This window comes from Sabethes cyaneus, chromosome 1 (genome assembly GCF_943734655.1).
Source record: "Sabethes cyaneus chromosome 1, idSabCyanKW18_F2, whole genome shotgun sequence".
Classification (NCBI taxonomy): domain Eukaryota; kingdom Metazoa; phylum Arthropoda; class Insecta; order Diptera; family Culicidae; genus Sabethes; species Sabethes cyaneus.
The window spans coordinates 91,739,450-91,757,004 of NC_071353.1; the positions used below are offsets into that span (position 1 = coordinate 91,739,450).

General features: G+C 39.4%; 1 pseudogene; it reads right to left on the reverse strand.

The window, feature by feature from the left end:
- Positions 1 to 231: 231 nt before the first annotated feature.
- LOC128745941 (kinesin-like protein KIF23) lies at positions 232 to 15,706 on the reverse strand (annotated as a pseudogene).
- Positions 15,707 to 17,555: the final 1,849 nt, after the last annotated feature.

Consider the following 17,555-nt stretch of genomic DNA (forward strand, 5'->3'; position numbering starts at 1 on the left):
GGCTAGTAAAATAAATTCTTCCGCTGTGCCGCCCTTCCGTCGGCTAGCGCTCTATTAGTTACCGCTTTTGACTTACGAGGGAGCTGCTGTGCCATTGTCGTGAACCGAAGCGACTGGCTTGCGTTCATCCGCCTGTGCTCTTGCTGCTGCTAACCAGTAAGCGGAAGGGTCCGCGCCGCTGGTGGGTATCAGCCACCTTTTACTGCGGCGCATTTGGACCCTTCGGTATTGCTACCGGTTGTCCTTTCCGCTGCTAGTGGTTCTCCGCTCCTGTTGCTGCCTTTCAGTCCGAAAGGCGTCCATCTGCCCAGCTATCGGTCTAGCCACCGATTCTCCTTTCAGCCACTGCTGCTCCAGGGTCCAAAGATGATCCTCCAGTTGTTGCATCTCCAAAGTTCGTCACAAGAATGAGAATTCATATGAATGACGTCCGTTTATATAGCATCGCTCGGCAGCTGACGCGCCGTTGCCATATTGGACTGTAATACGTTGCATTGACAGTGTTGTCAGAGCAGACCGAAGTGAATCGCTTTATTATTATTTTTTTGTTCATGATGTTTATTCATCATTAATTGTTATTATTATTCTTATCTCCCACATCCTGGACGTGCCAAAAGTGTTTAGCATAATGACTTTTTGGTGTAACGTCAATACTCGCTGAGGAGGAAGGCACATTTGTTGCGAAAACTTCCCTACCTGAGCATTGCAGTTCATCGTCGTCATTGACCGTATTGAATTTGTGAAAAAAATACCCAAAATTTTGACTGCATTTGTTGTTTGCAGCCACTGGCTATCTATCTCATTACCATCGCACCACCCTACATCAACAGCAACAGTTTTACGCAAGTTCAGCTTTGCGCCGGCAGATATCTCAAACAGATTGAACAATCTCTCCATCTCTTCAATTTGCCTTTTGGTTGTTACGATTACACTGATGTCGTCTGCATACGCCACCAGCAGATCACGGCCACATACTTGTTCAAGTTTGCTCACTAGGGGATGTAGATATAGAACGAAGAGGTGCATGGATAGGGGATCTCCCTGTCGTACAGAACGTTGGATTTCGAACGGCCGCGTTAGATGTCCATTGTTGATTAACAGCTGAGAAGTAGATTGGCTGGCGATGCGTGAGAGCAGAGCGATAAAGTTTTGATTAAAACCGAGCGAGCACATCGTATTGAACAGAAAGGAGTGCCGAACCCGATCGAAAGCATGATCGAGATCGTAGCTGATTAGTTTACCGACACGCCGGAGATGACGAAGATCGGCGATGCGGTCTTTTAGAGCAAGAGTTGCTTGAAAGATGTTTCGTCCTGAGTTCGAGCATTTCTGCCCGTTGCTTAAAGTGTGGTATTCTCGCATCACACGCTCTAGTCTGATTTTGAGGATATGTGTGAAGATCTTGTAGTCACTTTGAGCAGCGAGAGCGGGCGATATGATCGGGCCGAACAGTCCCCTCCTTTCTTCTTCACTAGTAAGATGATTCCGTCCATAAAAGCCGAAGGGAGGTTCCCACTGAGTGCCTCATTCATTAGCAGGTTCATTTCACGGTGGATGATATCGAACATGCGGTGATAAAATTCTCTCGGGATGCCGTCGGAGCCAGGAGATTTCCGAGGTGCACTTGTTACTATTGCAGACCAGATTTCTGCAGTCGTAATATCACTCGTGCAGGCTTTGTTTGTTGGATTGCTCTGTGGGATTACATTTGCGCACTCGAATGTGTTGTCATTACTGATGTGTTGTCTTACGTCTTCTGAGTAAAGAGTTGAGAAGTAGTTCATATGCTCCTCAATCGCGCGATGCTCTGTGATTACTCCGTCCCGTTCCGTCTACAGCTGTGTGATGGTGGTTTGTTTCCTTCGCCTCTCGCCCAGTTGGAATATTGACATGGGCTCTCCCGCTTCATGCCTTTCGTTTATCCGCATGAACATGTGGGAGAATCTCCTTTGATGAGCTAGCATTTCCCCTTTTAGCCGGTTGATGGTACACTCAAAAAAATATAAACGTATATGCTATTGGGATACACTAATAAAACGGTGCTATACACACTTAATTTTTTTCGCCGAAATCGGCAAAAAAAAATGCCGAGAATTGGACAGCTGAGCTCTCGGTAACCTTCTCGGCAAAAGTTACGTTTACTGATCACTCGGTAAGCGCAAATGATATCGAACTGTCAAAATATACTGAGAACTTCGGCAAAATATACTGACTCATTCGGCAGTTTTTTAAAGAGGATCTGGCAAATTTTACCTACGCGCTCGGTAGTTTTTTGACGAGATCTGGTAAAACATGCCGACACACTCGGTAGCTTTTAACCTAGATCCGCTGTATTTTTAAATTAAGTTTGCCGATTTTGTCAGTTAATTTTGCTGAATGATCAGTATTGTTTACTGCCGATATTCGGAAAAAACTAAAACTACTTTTTCGAAAATACCAAAAATTACCATACAGGGAAAAAACAAAACTTTGCTTTCACTCCCACTGTTTATTTATTTTACGGATGAAAAACTATTTTGATATGACTGTCTTCGGAGTGAGTCTGAGCGATATATGTTTTCATCAGAACAAAATAATAAATAAATAGTAGGATTGAAGGTAAAGCTTTGTTTTTCGCTGTTCGGTAACTGAAGAAGAATTTGTAATTCATATGAATGCTGCAAACCAGCGTGACACTTCATTTTTACAAGGTCTTGATGCTGCTAATCAATCTGATGATCAACACTACGTACAACCTGGAGTCACAGAGAACAGACATCCATTCAGGAACAAATTTTTCGCGAATTCTTGGATAAAATTTCAAATTAAAATCACCTAATATGCTAGCGACACCACCACTATAGTTTCCCAACTAAATGATTCTTTTGATTTGCACACTGACAACCTTTGGCTCTTCTGGCGCTAGTATATATGGACTATAGCGTTATGCTAGCGCCAGAAGCTAGCTGTTGTGAGTTTAGTGTAGAATTTTATGCGCCTTTAGCGACACCATCACTATAGTTTCCCAACTAATTTGACATAAGTTTTATCCAAGTGGGGACCTTTCGCTTGGATGTCTGTTCTCTGTGCTGGAGTCACTATATATATATTAAAACAAACAAGTTCTTTTATAATGTTTGCAATTTACTAATCTACTTCTCCGGGTCCGTGCGTGCGCATATTAAATACTGAACCAGACTTCGTCGCAGCATAATTTCAACCACACGCATTGCCCACATCCGCACACCGGTATCGCAGTGAGCAAACTCCGTAAAATTTCTTTCAGATATATTTGTATTAGTCTGCTCGCCATGCCGGAAGAGACCTCAAGTCTTCATTTTCCGCTTGCTGTGTTCCTGTTTAATTGAATGTTAACATCCCAAGCAGCACTTGCAACATCTTCCACGTGGCTATTAAGTCTTGTTTAAATTGCAAAAAACTTCACCGGTTACAGTATTGAAACACGCAACAAATAAGCAACTTCATGTTATTAATATGTTGGATTCAGGTTATCCAATACTTATACTGGCTGTCACAAATATATTAGTCTATATCTAGTAACATGAAACTTCATCGCAACATCGTGTCATTATAATGCCATCGCTAAACAATAATGTCACATGATGTTGCATCATGTTGATTACGGCATATTGTTAAATAAAATGTAACCAAACAAATACAACCAATGTAACATCATATTCTGCCATATTTTGACGTAGGACTACGTCTTACAGCAAGTTTTGAGATAGGGTGTCATTCCAAAAAATCGAAAATGCGAGCGTCACGAAAAATGAAAGGTTTTGAGTGCTAATAACTCAGCGGTTTTCCGATCGATTTTCGATATTCTTACACCAATCCATCGGAAAATTTTCTAAGAATTGACTCAAATGAAGAAAAGTATGGATTCTTGATGTTGAACTATTGAAAAATTGAAAATAATGAACCTATGTTTTACCAGAATTCTCGCTTCGTGATTGGTTGGAAGATTCTATACGATGATCTAAACCTATACCAATTTGATATCTGTGCTTGGGAAGTAAGCCAAAACAAGTGACAAAGTTTCCTCATTTCAACAAGATTTCTTAACACCGCGGTTCAACCTAGACCATTTTGATGTCCTTGCTTGGGAAGTACGGCAGAGAGAGTGACAAAGCCCCCTCGTGCCAACAGATTTCTTACGAACGCGATTAAACTAGGGTTGTTGATATTATATCGATATTTGATATTATCGATTTTCCGTCCTTAAAATATTGATATATCAAGCCGATATTGAGCAGACCGATATTATCAATATTTTGATATTTGCGGCCGATATCGGTCACGATATTGTCCTTACCGTTTGTAATAAAATACGCTGCACAACTTTTTGGCAGCCTAAAATCGCAAGCAAAAGCGACTGTGGGTGAGTTACGAATACATCTTGCTTAGTTAGCAAATAAACTATTGGTTTACTTGACAAAATAAATGAAAATTGCACTCGCGACGATTTCGTCCGCGACGGTTACAATTCATCGCGTTCGAAAGGGTGGGAAATTTACAATATTTTTATTTTTTATACGGACTTCCAATAACTGTACACAGTTGTACTTGCCAGTGAAAAGACTGTCAATCTTATTCTGTACTTCGAAGGATCTGTTTCATATCATTTAATTAACATTCATCGGAATAGAGAAATAGTATATTTGATGCTAATCCGCACGTCCCTTAAATCTAGTAAGGAAATGTCATTGCATGAGAGAAGACAAACATATTTCCTGTCCCCTTCAGCATCAGCATCGCTGGTATAGCCAACATCAACCGCATTTTATTATTTGCGTTTATGTGACAGCTCGTGTCGTTCAATTTCGTTTCAGCGTTTTTATATTTTATGTACGATAAATATTTTAGATTTTACCATCAATAAGTTCACATACCTGTTCCTCACGGCGAGTTTGAGTTTAAATCTTTTAGCTCTATAGACCCAGCCGTTGTTGAATTTCATACAAAGAAATGCGAACTTTTTATCCCGTTGTCTTGTCACAAACAGCAATTAAATTTTGTGTAGAAACCGTAAATAACGCAGTAACGTAACGCAAAGCGATTTTTTTTGTGAATATCACAGTTTTGCTGATATTTTTCACCCGGTTTTTTACCTACCCGTCAGTCTGTTCGAGGGGATCAATGTGGTGCATGCCGAGTTTAATGTAATAAAAGATTAGGTGCTGCATGCAAAGTTAAATGTTACTATAGATAAAAGTGCGATTTCACGTTAACGGGGTTTTTGCAATATCGATATAACTATCGATATTCGGCCTAAATATCGATGGCAATATCGGGAGGGTTCAAATATCGATATTGCTGATATCGATATTTTTTTAGGATATCAACAACCCTAGATTAAACCTAGTCCAATTTGATGTCTGTGTTAGGGAAGTGTGCCAGAAAAAATGACACAAGTTCGCTGTCCCAATAGATCGCAAATTCTTTACTGCGAGACAATTAAACCTAGGCGATTTTGAAATCTGTGTTGGAAAAATGTGCTACAGCTGTGGTGTTCGGTTACAATATGACTCTGTATGAATACGCATGCTTGCCGTTTCATTAGAAGTGTAGTGAAAAGATGTGCTGTTGATAAAATACGATTGAATTTGTGAAATCACTTCAACGTGGGAAACCATGGATAATTAAAACAATCTTTAATTTCAGTAAGGTAGCAGGAAAGCAATAGTTTGTGGTCTTGATTTTGTTAAATTGTTTTCAAATGCACAATCTTTTGAGAATTGAACGTATGCAATGTTACTATTTTGATAAATGTTACATACAACGCATGTATAGCATGTATATATGTTACATATAGCATGTATACATGAAGAATCGAATGATTACAAGCATGAATACATGCTACTATCACTATACAAAGAGACTTACGTAGTCCTGCGTCACCTATATATGCGGTCGTGTCTTGTACACAACCCCTCTGATTTTTTATGAAAAAATATTTTTCAACGAAGGAATGTTTTTATTTTAACAATAATTACACGAACATTCATCAGGAATCCATGGCATTTACTAAAATATTATTTGATTGCAGTATCTAGTTCGATTTTACACCGCATTTTTCCATCGTAAACGAATTCTTAATCTGGCTGGGTTAATTCTTTAAACTTGAAAATAAATAAATTAAAAACTTTCACGAGGCGCATCAAATAATACAAAGCAAAATTATATTTTGCACGATAAATTTTGAATGGCATGGAGATTAGCTCATAATAGGCCCAAAAAACTAAAGTCGCATTAAGAATATTAATATAAATAATTTTCGTCTTGGAGCCCTGAGAGGAAATCCCGGTTCCCGCTAAACATAATTCGTGATGAAGTTGCTCATAATTGTTTGGTTTTTGTGCGAGGAAAAACTACAAGGTATACAGCCCTAAGGGTTATAGGAATGGGTGACGTAGGACTACATCAGATCATTAGATCAAAGACTGATGTAAATTGCATTTCTGGCATATGTATGTTTATAAGAATCTGTGAGTGCCATTGTTTAAGTGAATGTTTAAAAGAGAGCGAAATATTCAGATTCAATTCTTCATTGAATGCAATTGAATGCAATGAAAATACGTGGACGGGGGTTCACAAGTACAACGCCTGTAACCATTGAGACATATACCGTTTTTGTTTTTGCTTAGGTCCAATCTAGGTTCGCTCTAGTTTCAATAGAACGGCTGTCAAAACGTTTATTTTTTCACTCAGGTTGAACTTAGTTTCGCTCTGGGTTGCACTCTTTAGACGACGGGTTCGCACTGAGTTTTTTCACAGTTTGAACCTCGCAATAAGCAATACACTGACAACCCGAAAACGTTTATTTATGCTCGCGAAAATGTTTGTTTATTTAGTGGTTGGTTGGAATAAACCCAGGTTAAAAAACAAAAACGCTAATAGAAGATTTCTTTTAAAAATCACTTGGGTGCATCATAAAAGTTGTAAAAATTTTTACCTCTAAAACCCCCACATGCCAAATTAGGTTCCATTTGCTTGATTAGTATTAGATTTATGAAGAAATTTGTATTTCATTTGTATGGGAGCCCCTCCTTTTAGAAAGGGAAGGGGTCTCAGTACACCATCGAAAAAAAATCCTACCTTTTAAAACCTCCTCATGGCAAATTTGGTTCCATTTGCTTGATTAGTTATCGAGTTTTGAGGAAGTTTGTGTTCCATTGGTATAGGAGCCTCCCCTCTTACGCCGTCCATTAAATTGCTCTCTCGCCACCTCCATAAAATTGCTGATTATTTTATCTTTCCAACGACATATAAATTGTTCACTTTCGTTCAGTAGTTTAGTAGTTATTAGCATTTGAAAACTTTCATTCCAACGTTACACTTCTATTTTCGTTTTCACAAAGTGCTACCCAGTCCCAGATAGTAAACAAAGACGTAGTCCTACGTCAAAAAGAGAAGAAAGTATTTTTGTTTTGACGTAGGACTACGTCTTACGGCAAGTTTTGAGATAGGGTGTCATTCCAAAAAATCGAAAAATGCGAGCGTCACGAAAAATGAAAGGTTTTGAGCGCTAATAGTTCAGCGGTTTTCCTATCGATTTTCAATATTCTTACACCAATCGATCGGAAAATCTTCTAAGAATTGACCCAAATGAAGAAAAGTATGGATTCTTGATGTCGAATTATTGAAAAATTGAAAATAATGAACCTATGTTTTACCAGAATTATCGCTTCGTGATTGGTTGGAAGATTCTTTGCGATGATCTAAACCTATACCAATTTGATATCTGTGCTTGGGAAGTAAGCCAAAACAAGTGACCAAGTTTTCTCATTTCAACAAGATTTCTTAACACCGCGGTTAAACCTAGACCATTTTGAAGTCCTTGCTTGGGAAGTACGCCAGAAAGAGTGACAAAGCCCCCTCGTGCCAACAGATTTCTTACGAACGCGATTAACCCTAGTCTAATTTGATGTCTGTGTTAGGGAAGTGTGCCAGAAAAAACGACACAAGTTCGTTGTCCCAACAGATCGCAAATTCTTTACTGCGAGACGATTAAACCTCGGCGAATTTGAAATCTGTGTTGGAAAAATGTTCTACAGCTGTAGTGTTCGGTTATAATACGACTCTGTATGAAGCTGAAATTAGTCATCATCGATTCTGCCAATTTCAAAAGCAGTTTTTTTGTTCGAATCCGGTTTATGAAAATACATTCGCTGTGTTCAGATTGGCAAGAAGAATGCAGTATATACATTTTTATAAACACAATCTCGCTTTTGTGCCGAAAAACTTCTTCCGAAATTGGGCTTTCCGACGAAAAGTAAATGACTGCTAGTTTCCCGTGAATACGCATGCTTACTGTTTCATTAGAAGTGTATTGAAAAGATGTGCAGTTGATAAAATGGGATTGAATTGGTAAAATCCCTTCAACGTGGAGAACCATGGGTAATAAAAACAATCTTTAATTTCGGTAAGGTAGCAGGACAGCAATAGTTTGTTCTTGATTTTGAAATTGTTTTCAAATGCACAATCTTTTGAGAATTGAATGTATGCAATGTTACTAATCTGATAAATGTTACATACAACGCATGTAGCATGTATATATGTTGCATATAGCATGTATACATGAAGAATCGAATGATTACAAGCATGAATACATGCTACTATCACTACAAAGAGACTTATGTAGTCCTGCGTCACCTATATATGCGGTCGTGTCTTGTACACAACCCCTCTGATTTTTGTTTTCACGCAAGTTTTGACAACGCGGCATAGGATTTCGTGGGAGTGCGAACAGGCTTAAAATCTCTTTTAGTATCGTAGTCGCAAGTTTTGACAACGCGACAGAGGATTTCGTGTGAGTGCGAACAGGCATAAAATCTCTTTTAGTGTCGTAGTCGCGAATACCTGCTTGTATTTAGATAACGCGCATTGGTTTTTGTGCGAGAAAAAAAGAGAAGGAAGTATTTTTGTTTATGTTTTCACGCAAGTTTTGACTATAGTTACTATATATATAGTTCGGCGGATAGAAAACCAGGCGAATTGGCATCCCTGATTTATGAAATTAAATTTGAAATTATGGTGAAATGTGCAGGTTTTTACGAAAAATAATCACTGGCGGGTGTTGAAAATGACTAGTTCTATGAAAATAAAGTGTGTTTTTTTAACAATACTCCTGAATTTTGAATTTTGAAAAGCTTTTGGCTCCGCTTTTGACGTTTATTTGGCTCCCGATTTTCTATCCGCCGAACTATATATATAGTAACTATAGTTTTGACAACGCGGCATAGGATTTCGTGGGAGTGCGAACAGGCTTAAAATCTCTTTTAGTATCGTAGTCAGGGTTGCCACATGCACAGATTATTCTGTGTTTAACAGATATTTGAAAGAAATCGCCTGTACAGAATCTGTATGCATAGAATACAGATTTTCGCCAAATTACACAGATTAAACAGATTTTTGAGCTTTTACATGAGAGTGAAAGAGACGGAAATAGTCAGCAAAATGACTCTCTATCTCTTTCACTCTCATTGTTTTGCATTGGACAGATTTTTGCACAGATATTTTTCCTCGTCGTACAGATTGTCAGATTTTTCCAACAAAAAACACAGAATTATATGTGGCATCCCTGATCGTAGTCGCGAATGGATAGATAACGCGAATTGATGTTCCATAAAACCACATCCCTGGCACGAACGTCATTCTCATACATTTTTCTTAAAGCCGTTTGAGCCAGGCTTGCTGGCTCGATTTTGACAGCATCTGTAAGAATTACGCAATCATAGGGTTTTATGGTTCAGAAAATATGTTGCTTGTAGGATGTAGATAATGAACGATGTTCGTTTTTTTTGTGTTATTGGCAACATAAGATAGGAAAAATTCTGACTTTTGATAGTCTTATTTTTTACGATAAACAAAAAAGGGAAACAACACGCTGCTTTCGTCATACTGCGCAGCATTAAATACATGCGTTAACTCGTTTAAATTTTGTTTCAAAATTTGTTGTCTACCTCTATTACCACCGCTATCGGAGGCGGCTTCAGCTGACAACTGTCGTGACAGGGATCTGCATAAAACATCTGTGTAACAATTGGTTGCATATAGGCTCCACCTCTTGCGCTTTTGACGTAGGACTACGTCTTTGTTTACTATACTGGGACTGGGTAGCACTTTGTAAAAACGAGAAATAGAAGTGTAACGTTTGAATGAAATATTTCAAACGCTAATAGCTACTATACTACTGAACGAAACATAACAGTTAATATGTCGTTGGATAGATAAAATGTCCAGCAATTTTATAGTAACATACTAATAATAATTTTTTATACGCTAAATAGTGAAAATGTGTGTAAAGATTCAAGGTCGAATTTTTCCATACATTTCCCTTGTTATCGCCTAGCTTCACAGGCACGGACGACAATTAGATACACCAAAGGATTTGGATCCAAATGATAACCTTGAGACCACTTTGTAAGCCACACCCCTTTTCCAATCCAATCGGCAACATCGATGGCTATTGACGGCAACACCGGTCCCAAAGACAAGCGGAATCAGAGGGCAATGGCCAACGTGAATCCCACACGATGCACTTAACATTACATTTTGCATTATCCCCATCGCAGACATGCGAAATTGTTCGATAGCTTGCTCAATCAGTGTCGGACAATCATTTAAGCAGCAGCAGCCGATATGGTTTCCCCCACCACCTACACTAGCTTACAAGCAGCAGCGGCAGTGCCAGTGACTATAAAATGGTACTCTTGGTTCGCCGTCTGCTCATTCATCGCACAATCGCACTGACGGACGGTCAGTATTTACCATCGACGGCTATTGGTGGCGAAAGCAACGGCATTTGGCGGCAAACACCAGCGATCGGAGCCAACAACGATAGCAATCGGGAGGTAACGATAGCATTTTTGGCGGCTATTGGAGGCAAATCCAAGGACCTTTGCGGCATCTAATGTCATTTTCGATGACAATTCGAGGCACCCAATGGCATTTTGGCGGTTATTTTCGCAAACCAACAGCAAATGGAAGCAAATCGACTGACGGGCAGCAAATTCAGCAGTAGGCCGTTGTGGTCTTAAACAGTTCTTATAAGAACTATAGTAATTGAAGAATGAAAAAATTTTTCTTCACTTTTCTAAATGGTTAACGTTTCAACGTTCCATGGAAAATGCTTGCTCATTCAGCGTCGGATAATCATTCGAGTAGCAGCAGCAGCCGATATGGTTTCCCCCACCACCTACACTAGCTTACAAGCAGCAGCGGCAGTGCCAGTGACTATAAAATGGTACTCTTGGTTCGCCGTCTGCTCATTCATCGCACAATCGCACTGACAGACGGTCAGTATTTACCATCGACGGCTATTGGTGGCGAAAGCAACGGCATTTGGCGGCAAACACCAGCGATCGGAGCCAACAACGATAGCAATCGGGAGGTAACGATAGCATTTTTTGCGGCTATTGGAGGCAAATCCAAGGACCTTTGCGGATATATTTCAACAGTGGTCATTCGCCTTTACAGATGCCAACAATCGCTCCCGATGAACCCTTTTCGATTGGCAGCTAAATTTATTTTCTCACGATTTACTGTTTCTTGATAACCGAGCCACGGTGCCTGATTTTGAACTCGCGATTTTGGGGCAATTTGTGATGGCATTGAATACTTTAAATTAATCTTTTGTAAGTATCAAATCTGTTAGCAATCATCAAATGTTAATCATAGTCACATAATGCTATGTTCCACATAGTTGACGCTTATATTGAAATCGATTTTCTATCGATTCATCCCTTTGCTGGCATTCTTTAACAGTTTACTCCTACAATCGGTCCCCGAACAACTCATAAATTGCTTATCTTAAATTTAAGCAATAAATAAGTATTGTATTTTTATATTTCTTATTTCTTATATTTTTTGATAAAACTAATTCATTTCTACTTTACAGTGATTTGGTATTTCCTATCACTCCTCTATTAGCGGGCAACCATCATCCTAGAGTCTAAAGGACCGAATAGCGACATCCATCTATTTATGGCAACAGTAATTATAGTACTGATTTTTAAGATGTGCTATCAGCTCAAACATAGTTCTTTTCAGGGCCACCAAACAATTTCAAACGGTTTTTTTCAAAACCACCATTGATTCAATGAAGAATTAAATCAGAATATTTCGCTCTTCTTTTACAAATAAACACTCAAACAATGATACTCACAAATACTCAAATATGCATATGCCAGAAATGCAGTTTACATTAGTCTTTGATTTAATGATCAGACATAGTTATACTTCATCGATTAAAACATGTTATCAATATAATGAGTATTATATGACACAGTCCTACGTCACCCTTTCGTACAACCCTTAGGGCTGTATACCTTGTAGTTTTTCAATCACATAACAGTTCGATAAAGGTAACTGATGCGAACTTTTACCATATTTGAATGTTTCAATTAGAGTTGCGTAACCCTTCATGCAACAAATGGTGCTGCTTGGGATCACAATTACCATTACATACTACTCAGTCGAAATTAACCGTTCTGTCATTCCGCAAAACAATGAAATGCTAGTATTTTGTCAAATCGGCAGGTGAGCAGAGATTTACCAGAATCCAACTGCCAACCAAGCCAACCAACCGAGAGCCAACGTTACCAACTGCCAGCTCTGAAGCACAGTTACGCTTATTATATTCGCTGACCACACCCTCGTAATGGAAGATCCGCTTTTCCAGCTTTTTTTTGTTTGTGGTTCAAGGCAGCCTTGAGGAAACTATTTTCCTCCTTTACTTCCCCATTTTCCCGCTTCATTTTAAGCTGATTCATTCGGAACTGATCCTGCCGCGCATCAAATTCATCGCACAGTAATTTTCGCTTAAAAAAGGCGCATTTGGCCTTGATAAGTTGCTGCGATTCCGGCTCATCCATCCTCACGTCTGGGAAGTTCGAACCCAGACTGTAAACTAATTCCAAGTTAATATCTACTTTACCTGCGGTATCTTGATAGCGCTTTTCCAGTTCCGTAAGTTCTTTTTATAGAGCGGGTTCGCCTTGCGTCGTCTCGGCGTCAAACCGACGCGAACCTTCACCTGCGCGGCTTCATCGTAATCTTCGGCACTCGGATTGATGCAAACGACCATCCGTACCTGGCCTTCGCTATCAAAATAATTCTTGAAGAGGTGTGTGATTTTCGAATCACGATAGGGAATCTTCTTAGAGCTTCCGATCTATTTTCACGCAGTATTTCTAAGGGAGTCCTCAGCGTCATCTGGCTGTTATTGAAATTCCTAGCCTCGCGCAGCCGTTGACCGGTCTTGTTAGTACGCTCACTGCCCGCTAAATCTACCAGCGACAGCTGATTGATGGTGATGCTCGCCCGGTCCTGAACGGTCAAGCTTCGTAACATCGTGCACAAACATGTTGTGGCTGTCATCCTCTCGAACCATTTTACTTTGCATCGTCCTAAAAAAAAGAACAATAAAATATCATAAAACTCCTACCAAATTGATTCCAAAGCCTCACTTCTGAAATGTCGTTTCCTCGAGCAGATGGTACACGCAAATGTTATAAACCTCAACGCATGTAATAATAACGGAGTAAATATTATCGCTCAGCCGCTAACCTCGGACGGTTCGGCCGATGCCTTCGACGCCAGCTTCGGATCGGTGTCCTTTCGCTTCATTCGATTCATCCGGAGTGCATGGCATCCGTTTCCGGCAGGATGTCGAACACGTTCAGCCGGTCCGGTTTGAAAACGAACTTCTTCGCCCGATAATCCAAGATGGTACGAAATAGGGTACCGAAACAGCGCGGCATTATGCCGCGGTACTGAACATCCCCGGTCATGGTATACGTTTTCACATTGCCTGTTACTCCATAGGTAAAGAACAGCCCATTCTTCATACGGATCAGCGCTTCAATCAACGGTTGAGCCACCGTCGAGCACAGTTTGTGCTGCGGTGCACCCGATTCGAATGCGTGCCGGAATAGGTATTAGGTTTCCTTTGGGTTTGAAATCTTATAGTTGATTACAATTTCGGGCGGTGTTAAGACATCCATATTGTGAGCGGCCACCCGCAGACAGCAAAGATCGGATTCGCACGGTAATGGACAAGCTCGACAGTAGACGTGAACTGTATTGAGTATTGCTTGGCAATTTGTTGCCAGAATTTCCTCGACTTGATAGAGGCGCTGCCCTTGGGAACACCTTGATAGTTGTTTTTTTGCCGCCTATCAACAAATAATCAAATTTGAAATAACTTTTCTATAAAACAATTTTTTTCTACTTACTATTTTTTTCTTAAAATGAAGACGATATTTTTGAAACAGTTGTAACGATTTAGAATGTAATACAGGTTTATCATTAAAAGCACTTTCACACAACGAAAACGAAATCGCTAGCGAAATGCGAAACAAAAATATTGAAATACGCTGGCTGTGCTGGCTGACGAAGTGACGAACGAAAAAATGTTTGACATTTCTCGCTGTCGTGTTGCCGCTTGCCGCCAAAAAACTGCAACAAAAAAAGCTCCCGTGCATTTACCGATTTATGGGAAAGCAAGTTGCGGTTTCACCGAGAAATGGTATTTGTTATTGCTGATTCCGGTAAAATGAAGAAAACCGGAATATTCGTCACATTTTTTTAACGATTATCGGCATTTCGAAAATAATTACTGAAGTACGTGAAACCAAATTGCCGAGATGATGTAAAATGTTATTTTTTAACGAGATATCGTTAAAAATAATTTTTACCGTTGAATTCGGTATGAAATTTTACCGAGAGCAAAAATCAAAATTAAGTGTGTAGATTATACCCGTTACAATTTATTATGCTACACATACAAAGTATTATTTTCTATGCATCAAATTGACATGACGTTTAACCTTGATCCTTATGTGTGCCACACATAACACAAATATGCTTTACTTTTATTTTGGATTACTAACATCACATATCACCTATCACATAAATATTTACCTCTTAATGGGTATCAAAATTAATATTACGTTTCCGTGCATATAAATACAAACATAATTTAATATTATAAATTATGAATTGCAACGTAATATTCAATGATTAAAATGATAAAATGTAAGTTGATAATTCATTTGCTGTATGTAATATTACATTGGATGTGATATTAAATTATATTAAAAAATAAAAATATAATTTAATAAAATATAATTATTAAATATTATTTTTTTCTTTATTTTTGAGATATTATCAATAAATTAAAACATAATTTATTAAAATATATTTAAAACATAATTTATAACAAGGCCACTCCAATGGTCCATATTGGTGGGCTGCAATCTTTTAATCAAAGCACTGCGATCAAGCTGGTCACTTTAGCTTTGATGTCCTGTTATCGCAGGGACCTGCTGAAGATTATGCGGAGAACGTAGCGGGTAACTTTATACGAGATGTGCAGGACGTCTTTGGCGGGAATGATACCAATACCTTCGATTTTCCCGAGGTATCACCACATAGTTGTGGAGATGTATCATACATTCCACCATTAAAGTTGTACTATAAGACTGTGAGAAAAAAGAGATCAAAATCATATATTTTCCTTCAGGAGATAAAATTACTTACACAGTCCGCCCTGCGAATTCATCGAAAACGGCTCGAGATTTCCGTTTAAAGAAATTTTTGATTTTCGGTTTGACGAGCATAAGCCACCATTCCATCCATGAGCTATAGTGTCTACGCTGTCGGGTCCAGCATTGCCACTTGTATTGGAATTCCGTGGCATTTTCGAAAGGGCGGAAGTGACCGAAAGCCACGGCCATGTTCTTGCCCTAGATTTGGAAGATGGAGCCGGAGTGTGAGCGCTTTGTGGTCGGTGAATGAGCAGACATGGGTGTGAGTCGTTTGTAGATTTTCACGCAATGTACCGCTAACATAGATGCGATCAAGGCGCGATCGAGCGTTTCGACAGATGTACACACTTAATTTTGATTTTTGCTCTCGGTAAAATTTCATGCCGAATTCAACGGTAAAAATTATGTTTAACGATATCTCGTTAAAAAATAACATTTTACATCATCTCGGCAATTTGGTTTTACGTACTTCAGTAATTATTTTCCAAATGCCGATAATCGTTAATAAAATGTGACGAATATTACGGTTTACTTTATTTTACCGGAATCAGCAATATCAAATATCATTTCTCGGTAAAACAGCATCTTGCTTTGCAATAAATCGGCAAATGCATGGGATATTTTTTTTGTTCCACCAGTTTTTTTTTTGCGGCAACATGACAGCGAGAAATGTCAAACGTTTTTTCGTTCGTCACTTCGTCAGCCATCGCATTTCAATATTTTTGTTTGGCATTTCGCTAGCGATTTCGTTTTCGTCGTGTGAAGGTGCGTAAGAAATTTGGAAGTATATTAAGTTTTTTGTACTTATTGTAATAGACTTTTTTCAGAATATTTGAAAACCAGCACCGTGTGAATCTGATCTATTTCCATTACCGTGCGAATCTGATCTTTCCTGTCTGCGGGAGGCCGCTTACAATATGGTTGTCTTAACACCGCCCGAAATTGTGATCAACTATAAGATTTCACACCCACCCTAATATGTACCTGTCCTGGCACGCATTCGAATCGGGCGCAACGCAGCCCGAGCTGTACTCGACGGTGGCTCAACCGTTGATTGAAGCGCTGATCCGTATGAAGTCTTCACCTATGGAGTAACAGGCAATGGGAAAACGTATGACCGGGGTTATTCAGTACCGCGGCATAATGCCGCGCTGTTTCGATACCCTGCTTCGTACCATCTCGGATATTTGGGCGAAAAAGTTCGTTTTCAAGCCGGTCCGGTTGATCCTGTCGGAAACGGATGCCATGCGGCAGGTCGAGCTGCACTCGCAAATGAATCGAATGAAGCGAGAGGACACCGATCCGGAGCTGGCGTCGAAGACATCGGTCGCATCGTTCGAGGTTAGCGGCTAAGCGAAAATATTTATTCCGTTATTATTACATGCGTTGAGGTTTTTTGCTATTTTCAAAAAAGTGGTTTTAGTTTTTTCCGAATATCGGCAGTAAATAATACTGATCATTCAGCAAAATTAACTGACAAAATCGGCAAACTCAATTTAAAAATACAACGGATCTCGGTAAAAAGCGAGTGTGTCGGCATGTTTTACCAGATCTCGTCAAAAAACTACCGAGCGCGTAGGTAAAGTTTGCCAGATCTCGTTGAAAAACTGCCGAATGAGTCAGCATATTTTGCCGAAGTTCTCAGTATATTTTGACAATTCGATATCATTTGCGTTTACCGAGTGATCAGTAAACGTAACTTTTGCGGAGAAGGTTAGCGAGAGCTCAGCTGTTGAATTCTCGGCATTTTTTTTGCCGATTTCGGCGAAAAAAATTAAGTGTGTAGGTATATCCTGCGTCGCCTGGGCAGAGTTTTTCCCATGCGTCATGAATCTGCAGTTGTTGAACGGCAGCTTTGAGAGCGGGGCTGGTATTCGGGCTGCTTGAATTGCATGTTCGAATAACGCAGTTAAAATCACCAGCTAAGATGATATGCTTAGTGCAGTGGCGGAGATAATATGGAAGTATTTTACTGAAGAAGTTCTCTCTATTTGACCGTTG